This window comes from Oculina patagonica, chromosome 5 (genome assembly GCF_052425735.1).
Source record: "Oculina patagonica isolate OP01 chromosome 5, crgOcupat, whole genome shotgun sequence".
NCBI lineage: Eukaryota > Metazoa > Cnidaria > Anthozoa > Scleractinia > Oculinidae > Oculina > Oculina patagonica.
Genome location: NC_135762.1, coordinates 21,661,641 through 21,672,925, shown reverse-complemented (window position 1 = coordinate 21,672,925; position 11,285 = coordinate 21,661,641). Strand labels below are relative to the sequence as shown.

The window sequence follows — 11,285 nt, the reverse complement described above, 5'->3', positions numbered from 1 at the left end:
GTTTCCTTTCAAACATCGTAAAATTTTAAGTGTAAGCTAAACAGAAAATGGCGAAAAACATAGGGGAATAGCGCGAAATAAACATAAAACAAACGAGAAATCGGGTACCACTTAATGCAGCAAGGATTACTTTAAAACTTCATTTCTATGTTTAAGAGTTGAGGCAAATAGTTAGTAAAGGATCCTCGAGGGTGCACGGCTCCATTCGACTTGGTCTTCTCTCACTGTGCAGGAGATCTTCTTTTTCTTGGAGCAGTTTTAGCAGAACGCATTAGTTAATGATCATACATGATTGGGTGCTATTGAAATTATGTAAAACCGTGATTACAATATCGGATGCTGTCTCTCAAAATATAACATAAAACAGAAGATCTTTGTAAAATTTTAAGCATTGAAACACACGTGAAACACATATCACAGAGAATGAATCTTATACCGGTCTGAAATGTATAGCGAAAGGTACTCGTGCATATTTCTTTTAACGTTCAGAACTGTTATATCTGCAGCTTGATCATAAACCGAAACCTTCAGTATGCTTACGGGGCAAACATTGTTAATAAGCTAAGGATTCCCCTATTCTCCAGTATCATACAGATTTCACCTTGATTTCGATTATGCAGTTTAAACTAGGAGCGGCACACAGCCTGTTTTGCTTGGAGTGGTAACTGCATCAAAATGGATTGTTGTTAAGTTGTTATTTGCAAATGTCATGATTTCAACAGATGTAAATGAGTTGATCAGCTCTTCAACTGTTTGTACTGTTATTTAACCTTAAAGATGATCCGTAAAAAATGGAAAGGTTTTAATTGTTCCAGTAGATTCCTTACACTTCTTTTTAACTAGTATAGTTTACAACTATTATACTGAAAAGAAGACAGCCAAGCAACTTAGAAGTTCTCATTCAACCATTTTCGGTTGCGCTGAATGTTTACGCCCATGGACGTTATATTTCAAGTGGGCATAATTTTGCTCTGTTATTATTTAAAAAAAAATAGTAATACACCCAATCACCATAAAAAAATCAGGAGAATATTTACCTCCGAACGCGAATGAGCATGGGAGCAACGTCAAGATAAGTAGGATTACAACCTGCATCGTGCTTGCTGTTAACAGGGGACCACCCGCGACAGAATGAGAGCGACGACAGAATGAGGAGCGAACTTAACTGCCAAGAATTTACCCATTAGAGTAATGGGTTCAGTGCTGTTTGTGGACAAACTTGACTACTAGGTGTCATTGTCGTAAAACAATTGGCTAACACATGCAAAGTACGTCAATCCACTCTTCTGGAAAAACCACATCCGTTTCCTTTGGAACTGTTTCGAATCCACAAAAGGTAATTTTCAAATGCACACGAGCACAAGTGTTGATTTTTTTCTACCTTTTAAATTGAAATACGCGTTATAGCTGTTAAGTTCTAAGTGCCGCCAACTGAATGAGTACAAAATCTCTGTCGAACTAATTTTCGCCTGATCGTGTGCACTCTGGCTTGTCAAGCGTATATTTCTAACAAGACTTGAATTACACGAAACAAACGCAATTGGATACAAAAAAGGTTCACCTGAACAACTCCAATTGTATGTCTCAAAGCTGATCCAAAAAAGGAAAACAACTAGTGAAGGATCTCCGTGACTTCGGCCGCATATCACTTTGTCTGTTCCGGCTTAATAAACACGAGCCCTTCATTTTATGTGTGCATTTTTACTGAAGCCCGTTAATTGACGATCATGCCTTGGTGGGTAAAAGCAAATTATAAACAAACAAAGCAAAGGCAAGTGTTGCGTTATTGACTGTTTGCTTGTGTGCAAACTAATACGAAACGATCTTTTTAAGAAACAAGTTGTGCAACAGCAAAAACAAATCTAAAACGTTCGGAAAGTTCTTGGAGCATTCTTTTCCATGAACATTAAATAACTAAACGTCATATTTATAGTTTAAGCTTAACATGATATTGGTTTGTGTGGGGAACAATCGAAGAATGTACATTAAAATGTTGCCTGCAGACATTTTATGTTTAAATTCAACATTACTCTGTGCTCTTTAACTTACAAAAGTCGCTTTTTTTGTTGTCTGCTTTCAACCCTCGTAAAATTTTCAGTGTAAGCTAAACGGAAATTAAAGAAAAAGGATAGGGAAGTGGCGCGAAATAAACATAAAACAAAAGAGAAATCGGGTACCACTTAATGCAGCTAGGATCACATTTACACTTCATTTCTATGTTTAAGAGTGGAGGCAAATAATTAGTTAAGGATCCTCGAGGGAGAAAGGCTCCATTCGACTTGGTCTTCTCTCACTGTGTAGGAGATCTTCCTTTCCTTGGAACATATTTAGCAGAAAGCATTAATTAATGATCATACATGATTGGGTGTTAATTATGTAAAACCGTGATTACAATATCTGACGCTGTATCTCAAAGTATAGCATAAAACAGAAGGTCTTTGTAAAATTTTAAGCATTGAAACACACGTGAAACACATATCACAGAGAATGAATCTTATACCGGTCTGAAATGTATAGCGAAAGGTACTCGTGCATATTTCTTTTAACGTTCAGAACTGTTATATCTGCAGCTTGGTCATAAACCGAAACCTTCAGTATGCTTACGGGGCAAACATTGTTAACAAGACGCCTAAAGCTTAATGCTTAAAACCGGGCGGTTAATGTTTAACTACTTGATTAGAAAAGTGCAGCAAAAACTTTTAAAATACCATTTAATTTATATCGAGTAACACGCAAGTCTGTGGATTGCTTGTCCATGCTTGGACAAATTCCTGCTTAGGTTTTCAAATTTTTATTTTTCTTCCGAATACTGAATAACCTAGGTATTGAAAACGTTTTGTGTGCAATCTTGAATAAATGAACTCAAACCAGTTAAATGATCTCCGACCAAGACAAAGAAACAATTAGAAAGATTTCGTTAAAAACTAAGACGCGTTTTTAAACATTTTTAAAAATGTACCACACCAAAAAAAATGGGAATAAGAACAAGATAAGAAAGCTTTTCAGCTTTCATGCAAGCTCTTCAAGTCAATTTTGGGAAGCAGTCACGCAAACGCAAGTTCTTGATAGCGTGATTCATTGCAGGTCATTTCTCCATCGCCGTTCGGTTCCGACTGAAACTCAAAACCCTTGAATGAAAAACAAAAAATATATATTTTATATTCCTCGCTAAAAAGAGCGGAGTAACCAGAAAATTACAGTATTGGCTCCTGCTCGAATAAAACGAGTCACATAAATAATAAAAAAAAAAACAACGAATAAAACGAGTCAAATATCAAGAATAACAGAAAAATGTCTAAACAAAATTACAAAAGAAAATAAAAAGACTAAAAAAGGGCATGCATTAGACCACACGTATTAGATAACAGATGCTGTTAAAAATCTCAACTAATTGTGAAAAAAAGATTCAAGATGAGGCGAAGAAACATTTGAATTGCATTAAAAATTTTGAATCCTTAAAAGCCATGAAAATAGCATGCCGTGATAAAATTTAATTAATTATACGCGCCAAAGGGCAACTTTTCATTTTTGCCGTCTATTATTTCACACGATGGCTTTACCGATTTACATTCCATTCTAGTTTGAAGAAATTATTATATTATTACTTCGCATTTCCATTTTGTTTTTCTGAGTTTTTGAAAAGTGTGCAAGTAAAGTTTCGACATCAAGAACAAAATAAGGTTCTTTTGTTGTGTAAACATTCAATTCGTCTGTGACACACGACTTTGTCGGCCCAACTGTACACGGATGGAAATCGACAAAATGGACACAATTCTTGCTAAATGAAAAGCATCTTCAAAGTAGAGTCTGGAGCCGTTTTTAAATGCAGGAACCGGCTTGCTGCAAAAACATTGCGTGACTGATGTAAAAAAGCTTCGACCTCAGCGACCTGTCGAAACAATCACCGGTTTCCGTCTCCAGTCCTCGCTTGAGTCGAACGCCTGAATAAAAACACAAAAATATATCTTTCACGTTTAACAGAAATCGGGGTATTAGATAAAATTTTAATTGCTCCTGCTGAGTAAATATCAAAAGTGCGGGATCTGAATCCTGGCCAAGAAAGCGGCCGAGTGAACTACTACGACAAATAACGCAAATATGTAAACATCACATGGTGTCTCAATCTGTAAATAGATGCCGTGTTCGTTTCAAAAGCCTAAAAAGGCAACTAATAAAAACGTGAAAAAATAAAAAAGAAACATGAAAAAAGTTTTAGATGAATTTTTTATTCAAGATGGGGTCAACAAACATTTTAAAAGGCAAAAAGATTTAAAAAAATTCAAAAACGTGAAATTTTGCACGCCGTGGTAGAATTTAATTACATGTATTAAATTACCCGCGCCAAGATTTCATTTTCATTTTGCGGACCATTTGTTTTATTTGCTGGCTTTACGGATCCCTTCACAAATACCATCATAGTTCGTAGAAATACTATACATTACCATTTTTTTTACTGAAGTCTTGGGAAGTGTGTAAGTAAAGCTTTTACATCAAGAACCAAAATAACATTATTTTGCTGTGCAAACATTCAATCGTCTCTGATACGCGACTTTGCCAGCTCAACTGTGCACGGATGAAAATGGACATAATTCTTCGTATTAAATGAAAAGATCTTCAAAGTATTCCGGCTCAAAAATGCTCTGGCTACCAGCCGTTTTTTAAAAAAGCAGTTATGCGTAAAGCTTGCTGCAAAAACATTGCGTGACTGACGTAGCGGTTTGGAGCTGTCAAAACAATTACCGGTTTCGCAATCCAAACGCTTGAATAACACAAAAATATATCAGATATTTCACGCTAAACAGAAATCAGGGTTTTAGATAGAATTTAAAATAGAAGAGTGATTTAATAGCTGGGTTTAATAGCTCCTGCCGGATAAATATCAAAAGTGCGTGATTTGAGTCCTGTCCAAGGAAGCGGCCGAGCGGGTCTGGAACGATTTACCGACACGACTACGACGAAAAAATTCCGGGCGATTTATGAACCGGGCCGGCCCAGTCCCCGCCCGGTTAATAAGCTAAGGATTCCCCTATTCTCCAGTATCATACAGATTTCACCTTGATTTCTTAACAAGCAAGAGGCAAGACGAGGCACTTGCCTCGTCTTAATTTTTACCCAAAATAAAAAAACAAAATATGTTTTGTTGGGAAAATAATCCTCAGTTGAACAATATTGATTTCTTTCAAGAAAAACCTCATGAAAGATAAATGTCTCTGAAAGCGATTCAGAGCTTCTAGATTTCAAAATTTTCTGAAGGGCATGCCCCCAGAACCCACTATCAAGATCTTGCCTCGTCTATGGCAAAGGCCTGGTTACGGCCCTGCGGCAGACAGCCTGTTTTCTTTGGAGTGATAACTGCATCAAATTGGATTGCTGTTAAGATGGTATTTGCAAATGTCATGATTTCAACAGATGTAAATGAGTTGATCAGCTCTTCAACTGTTTGTACTGTTATTTAATCCTAAAGATGATCCGTAAAAAATGGTAAGGTTTTAATTGTTCCAGTAGATTCCTTACACTTCTTTTTTCAACTAGTATAGTAAAAAACTTTTATGCTGAATGTTTAAAAAAGTAGACAGCCAAGCAACTTAGAAAGTTCTTATTCAACCCCTTTCGGTTTCGCTGAATGTTTACGCCCATGAACGTTATATTTCAAGTGGGCATAATTTTGCTCTGTTATTATTTAAAAAAAGATAGTAATACACCCAGTCACCATAAAAAAATCAGGAGAATATTTACCTCCAAACGCGAACGAGCATGGGAGGAACGTCAAGATAAGTAGGATTACAACCTGCATCGTGCTTGCTGTTAACAGCGGACCACACGCGACAGAATGAGAGCGACGACAGAATGAGGAGCGAACTTAACTGCCAAGAATTTATCCATTAGAGTAATGGGTTGCTGCTTGCAGTCTTGTTAAACAAACTTGACTGATAGGCGCCATTGTCTTAAAACAATTGGCCAACACAGGCAATGTACGTCAATCCACTCTTCTGGAAAAACTACTTCCGTTTCCTGTGAAACTGTCTTATTACTGAATGCGCACGAGGGTTAATTTTTAAATTCACATACGGCATTCTCGTATCTCGAGTCTTCGTTCCTTTTGAGCAAAAACAAATCTAAAACATTCGGAAAGGTCTTGGAGCATTCTTTCCATGAACATTAAATAACTAAACGTCATATTGGTTTGTGTGGACAACGTTAGAGAATGCACATTAAAATGTTGCCTGCGGACATTTGGTGTTTAAATTCAATATTTCCCTTTGCTCCATTATTTAACAAAAGCAGCTTATGTTGTTTTCTTTCAGCTCTTCTCAGAATTTAAAACTATATGAGCAAAGCTATGGGGACAAAACGAAAATTAGCGAAACATAAAAGAACTTCGTCAAACAAACCGAAACAGATACAATGACACTGGTACACTTTTACAACTTCATTTCCATGTTTTGAAGTCAAATAACAGATCACCCTGGCTCTGCTTTCATCAATCTGCCGAATCTAATCAGGTGCCGTGAAAGGGGCCTTTCTTTCCGCTTTTTTTTCAGTAGTTGTCAGGTGTTTAATAACATAATGTGCGCTTTCTATTTCATTGTAACAGTTTTGGAATAAATGTAAGATACAATTTCAGCTGTTATTAATTGCTATGTATGTACCCTTCTAAACACTTCTTTGATTTATTTTTAACAATAATGTTTTATTAATTACAACAAGATCGTGTCCGCTTGTTGAACTCCTTTACATACAACGATATTGCAATTTCCAGTTCTATTAAGCATAGTCAACTATGTGTCAAGTCATTGGCAAAAGGAAACGAAAGTGGGAGGAACAACAACAGAACAAACGGAAACGGAAATGGGAGGGACAACAACAGAACAAACGGAAACGGAAATGGGAGGGACAACAACAGAACAAACGGAAACGGATATCACTCTTAGGAAACATGAATGTTCACTCCAAATTTTACAGTGCTCGGAAAATCAGGATTGTTTATTTAGCATTTCTAGACCGACAATTTCCGAAGGTTCTCCGGTTGTTTTTCGAAGGCCATACGAACGTTTCCGATCGTGTTTCGAACTTTTCCGAAAATAAACGAAGTTTCGCGAAGACTACCAAGGAAGTTTTGAAGATGTTTGAACTCACTCACGAGACGGAATATCTTGACAAACCAATTTCACGCTGCGCTCGCGATAGATATTTTCGGCACCAAAACGAATTCATCTAGCACTGAAAAAGTGAATCCAGAACATCAGAAGTGATCAAATACGTTATTCACATCAGTCACATCATATTAAGAATTATAGACCGAATGCATAAATGGCTGCCAATTTAAAATTCTTTTGTATGCATTTAAATTAGCCTGACTAACCTCGCTCTAGAGCAAAAAATTCTTTCGAATTATCAACTCAATAACGAGGTTGGTCAGGCTAATTTAAATGCATACAAAAGAATTTTAAATTGGCAGCCATTTATGCATTCGGTCTATAGCGACGATTTTATCATCATTGACAAGTTTGGATGGATGTGTCAGCCGAGGGGGGTCTGGGGTGAGTGACCATGACAAAAAAAAAGACTCCGAGCAAGTTATGAACTGGCACTTCACCCAGTTAATTAGCAAGATTAAGCAATATTTTGTGGTAGTTTTTACAAAACAATTTATATCGATGCATGTTCCTAGGATAAAAGACCTTTGACGCGAGCTTTGCTTGAATAAGATACTTCGAAGGGTTGAGAAGGTTAGAACTCAATAATACAAATGACTTGGAGAAAATTGGCCACGCATGTGGCAGTTTTAATTAAATCAATTATCTCTAAGTCATAACAAAATATAGAAAATCTGAACAGATTAAACGATAATGTAAATGTGGGGCGCCAAAAAAACGCCACCACAACAATAAAACGAACAGAAATGAAATAAACATTCGGAAAAACGGCTGATAGCAGGGAAAACCCGTTGATAAGGGGTGGTGGAGGGAAATATTTTCTTGAGCTCTCGACACTTCAATGGCGAGGAATAAAAGGACGAATTAAGCGATTGTTCCTGCTTTTACATAGCAAACTCAGCCCTAAACTGTTATTGGTTCAACTTTGTACCTGATACCGAACCCAACGGGTTAGCAAATGAACATGCCTCGACATAAATAACATTATGTCTAGACATAATGTCTGGTTTATTCCACTCATGTTTGTTGGATATGCAATGATTATACAGTAGCCACCTCACCTTGTTGGCTAACTCCTCAGTAAATAAACCCCTTTAGGCGGCTGGTATATTGAAGGATAATGCACGAGGCTAAACGATTGTCAGACGTATCAAACTTTGGGTTTGAATTTTGCCTAAACAATAACTCTAAATTCGCTCCTTTTATGGGCCTTTTTATTGTTAGAAGAAAATTGGCTCTATTGTTGGGGAAACAAAGGTAAGAATCACCGACGCGTAGCCAGATCTCCGACCGCGAAATTCAAATGTCTTCGGAAGTGACAAGTGTGATAAATCCAGCCCTTGGGAGGGGACGTGTGTGAAAATTATTGCTGAAGCTTTTTAGGATCTAACGGGTGAGGGGTAGGGAAGTTTCAGCCTCGTCCCCAGTCGTCCCCGGCGAATTTGGATGTGACGTCACCCGCCAAGCTTGTCGGGGAAGTTTGTGCCGTTGTGGTTCTGTCCTATCTGGCGAACCAGTCCTATGACGTAATGTGATATCATGAGCCAATCATATCACGCGTTCTATCTAGTAACACGCAGCATAAGACTGGTAACTAAACTCTGTTGCAGTTCGGTCTTTGAGCGAAGTTGTTTTTTCGACGGGTAGAGGCAGGGAAGCAATAGACTCTGTACGAAAATATGCAGCGGCCATTTGCAATAATTGCGTTTACCCTCACAAGATTTCTATCACAAATCGACAGCTTACTGTACTTTCTGTTTTTCAAATTCAACAAAAATGTTCGAGTGGATCGAAGATTTATATGGTTGCTTTGCGAACTGCGTGTTTCCGTCCAGCCAATACTCCGCACTTTGATTTATCCTCAAATCAAGATCATTCAATAGTCCTGAAACGTAAAGGCAAATAAGATCCCTGAGAAGCAGTGCAACCTCGGTTCCAGTCCTCCTCCGCTCACTCGCATAGCGCGGTATGGCCTGGGGACGAGGCTGGGGGAGTTTGCGACAAGTAGAGTGAGGCCTGGACGTTAACTTGCTTTTACTTATGCGCACTCTGTGCAAAGCATCAATCTCGAGCCCAGAGTCCGTCCAGTCGGTCAGCGGTACGGGACGGACTCTGGGAAACTGGAATTGACCAGATCAATTTCAGGTCGATTTCAGGTAGAACCTTGGTCTTCCAGTTTTTATTGCGCATGCTCTCCGGTGTAAGCGGAAGTAAATTTACCAGAACGGAAGTAAATCGAGAAAGTTGAACTATTTCTAACACAGTATCGACAGAACTGGTGTTTATCGAAGCAAAATAAGTAACAAAAACGTTCTGCAGTTACCAAAAGAGAGAGTTAACAAAAGAGCGTCTGGTGTTTTGATTTCCGTTCCTGAGCATACTGCTATATTGGTTTTAAATCAAAGATCTTGTTTGCCTTCCAAGATTCCGCCTGACTGTGTGCATGTGTTCGTTGTTGTTTTGCGGACGACAGTGAAGAAATTTACATAATGCACAACGCACGGACAAGCTATTGTTCTGTTGATAAAAAATTTTGTTTGGCGACTTTCGTATATTTCAAAGGCTTCTCGCTGACAGCGCATCTTTTCATGATAGTGCATGTTTTCGAGCAAATAATTTTTTCCTTGTCGAATGGCGGTAATATTAATAAAGACGTTAAAGGCCACGCCGATCATTGCTATTCAAAAGGTGTAATTAGCATTTCGGCGACTCAGCAATTCACGTGCACACAATTGTACAATTCCCTTTTTTTCAGCAAAACAACAACGCGTAATGTTCAAATTCTGCGTTATTAGTTATTATTTTGAATCGAGCACTGTCTGCGATATTCAGTTTTTAAACCGTAACGAAGATTTGAATGAAAACAGTAGTTCTAGCGAGATTTGTAAGTCAACTATAAATTGAGTTTTCAATCGACCAAGTCCTTGGTGACGCCGTCGTTGTTGTTTTATAACTCCGCTCAGAATTGACGATTAAAGGAAGTCCTTTTTTATACAAGGTACATTTTGAGTTCAAAAAGAATGGTAGAATTAGAAAATACTTTATTTATGTAGCGCCATATGACGAGTTCTTAGGTGTTTTACAAAATTAAGGTGATACACCTGAACATTTGACCATGGAAAACAAAAAATGTTTTTCCAGGGTTTCCGGTTTGGTTTACTTCCGGGGAAGATTTTCAGACTTCCGTGTTGATTTCTATTGTTCTGTGAGGACCAGTAATACACTGAATTATTATTCAGTTTCCCAGAGTGAGTCCCGGCGACCCTACCGCTGACCAACCGCTGACGGATCGCGGAGCCGGGGGTCACTCTGGGCTCGAGATTGGCAAAGCATTTGAATGAAAATTTGAATAAATATACATTTGCAGCTGAGGTAAATATGATGCAAATTCAAACAATGGGAATGTAGACGTTTATTCCGGATGATGTGCGTGCAAATTTGAAATAAATATGATATCTACTTTACAATTGCCTAGTTTGAAATATTTTAATTTGCAATTCAACAAATTTGCTTAACATTTTGCTCTCTTCGTTTATGTTGTGACGCAAAGGTAATTTCAGTTGAAACTGCTGTTATAAGCTTTCTCTTCTAAACAACGCTGGGCTTTTTGTGTCCTTTTTACAAAGGAACAAAATTCAGATTTTCATTTGCCGCGGTTGCCGACTATTTCTTTTGCGCCAACTAAATGGCATGTGCAATTTCACACAGAAAATTCAAGTTTATGTGATTTGCATTTTGGTGGATTTCCACTGTCGCGTGTTTATGTGCGTGAAAAAATTTGGTGATAATGTATGAACGACTCGCGTACACGTTTACGCAAGTCGTTCATACATTGTCTTTAAATTTTTCACTTAAACACACATAAAAAGTTACGCGTCATTGGAAATGTTGTCCTTACTCTCAGTTTTTAACGCCAGTGACATGACAACGAAAAAGGATTACAGCAGTTGTGGTTAAAATTGGAAGTGGAGTGCTGCTTCATGTAGGGAGATTATGGTGTAAGACAAAGATACCGCACAGTTCTGATTTTTTCTTGATTGAAAAAGAAAATTAATTAATTAAGTGACGCCTGAAATACCTTTTTGATGCGACTTTGAATACTACGATTTGAAAAAATAAACCGGCCAC

General features: G+C 37.8%; 1 long non-coding RNA gene across 1 annotated transcript in view; it reads right to left on the bottom strand.

Annotated features, from left to right (window-relative positions):
• The window catches only part of LOC144653273 (uncharacterized), a 93,372-nt gene that overhangs the window by 71,146 nt on the left and 10,941 nt on the right, over positions 1 to 11,285 (bottom strand). The window lies entirely within an intron of this gene.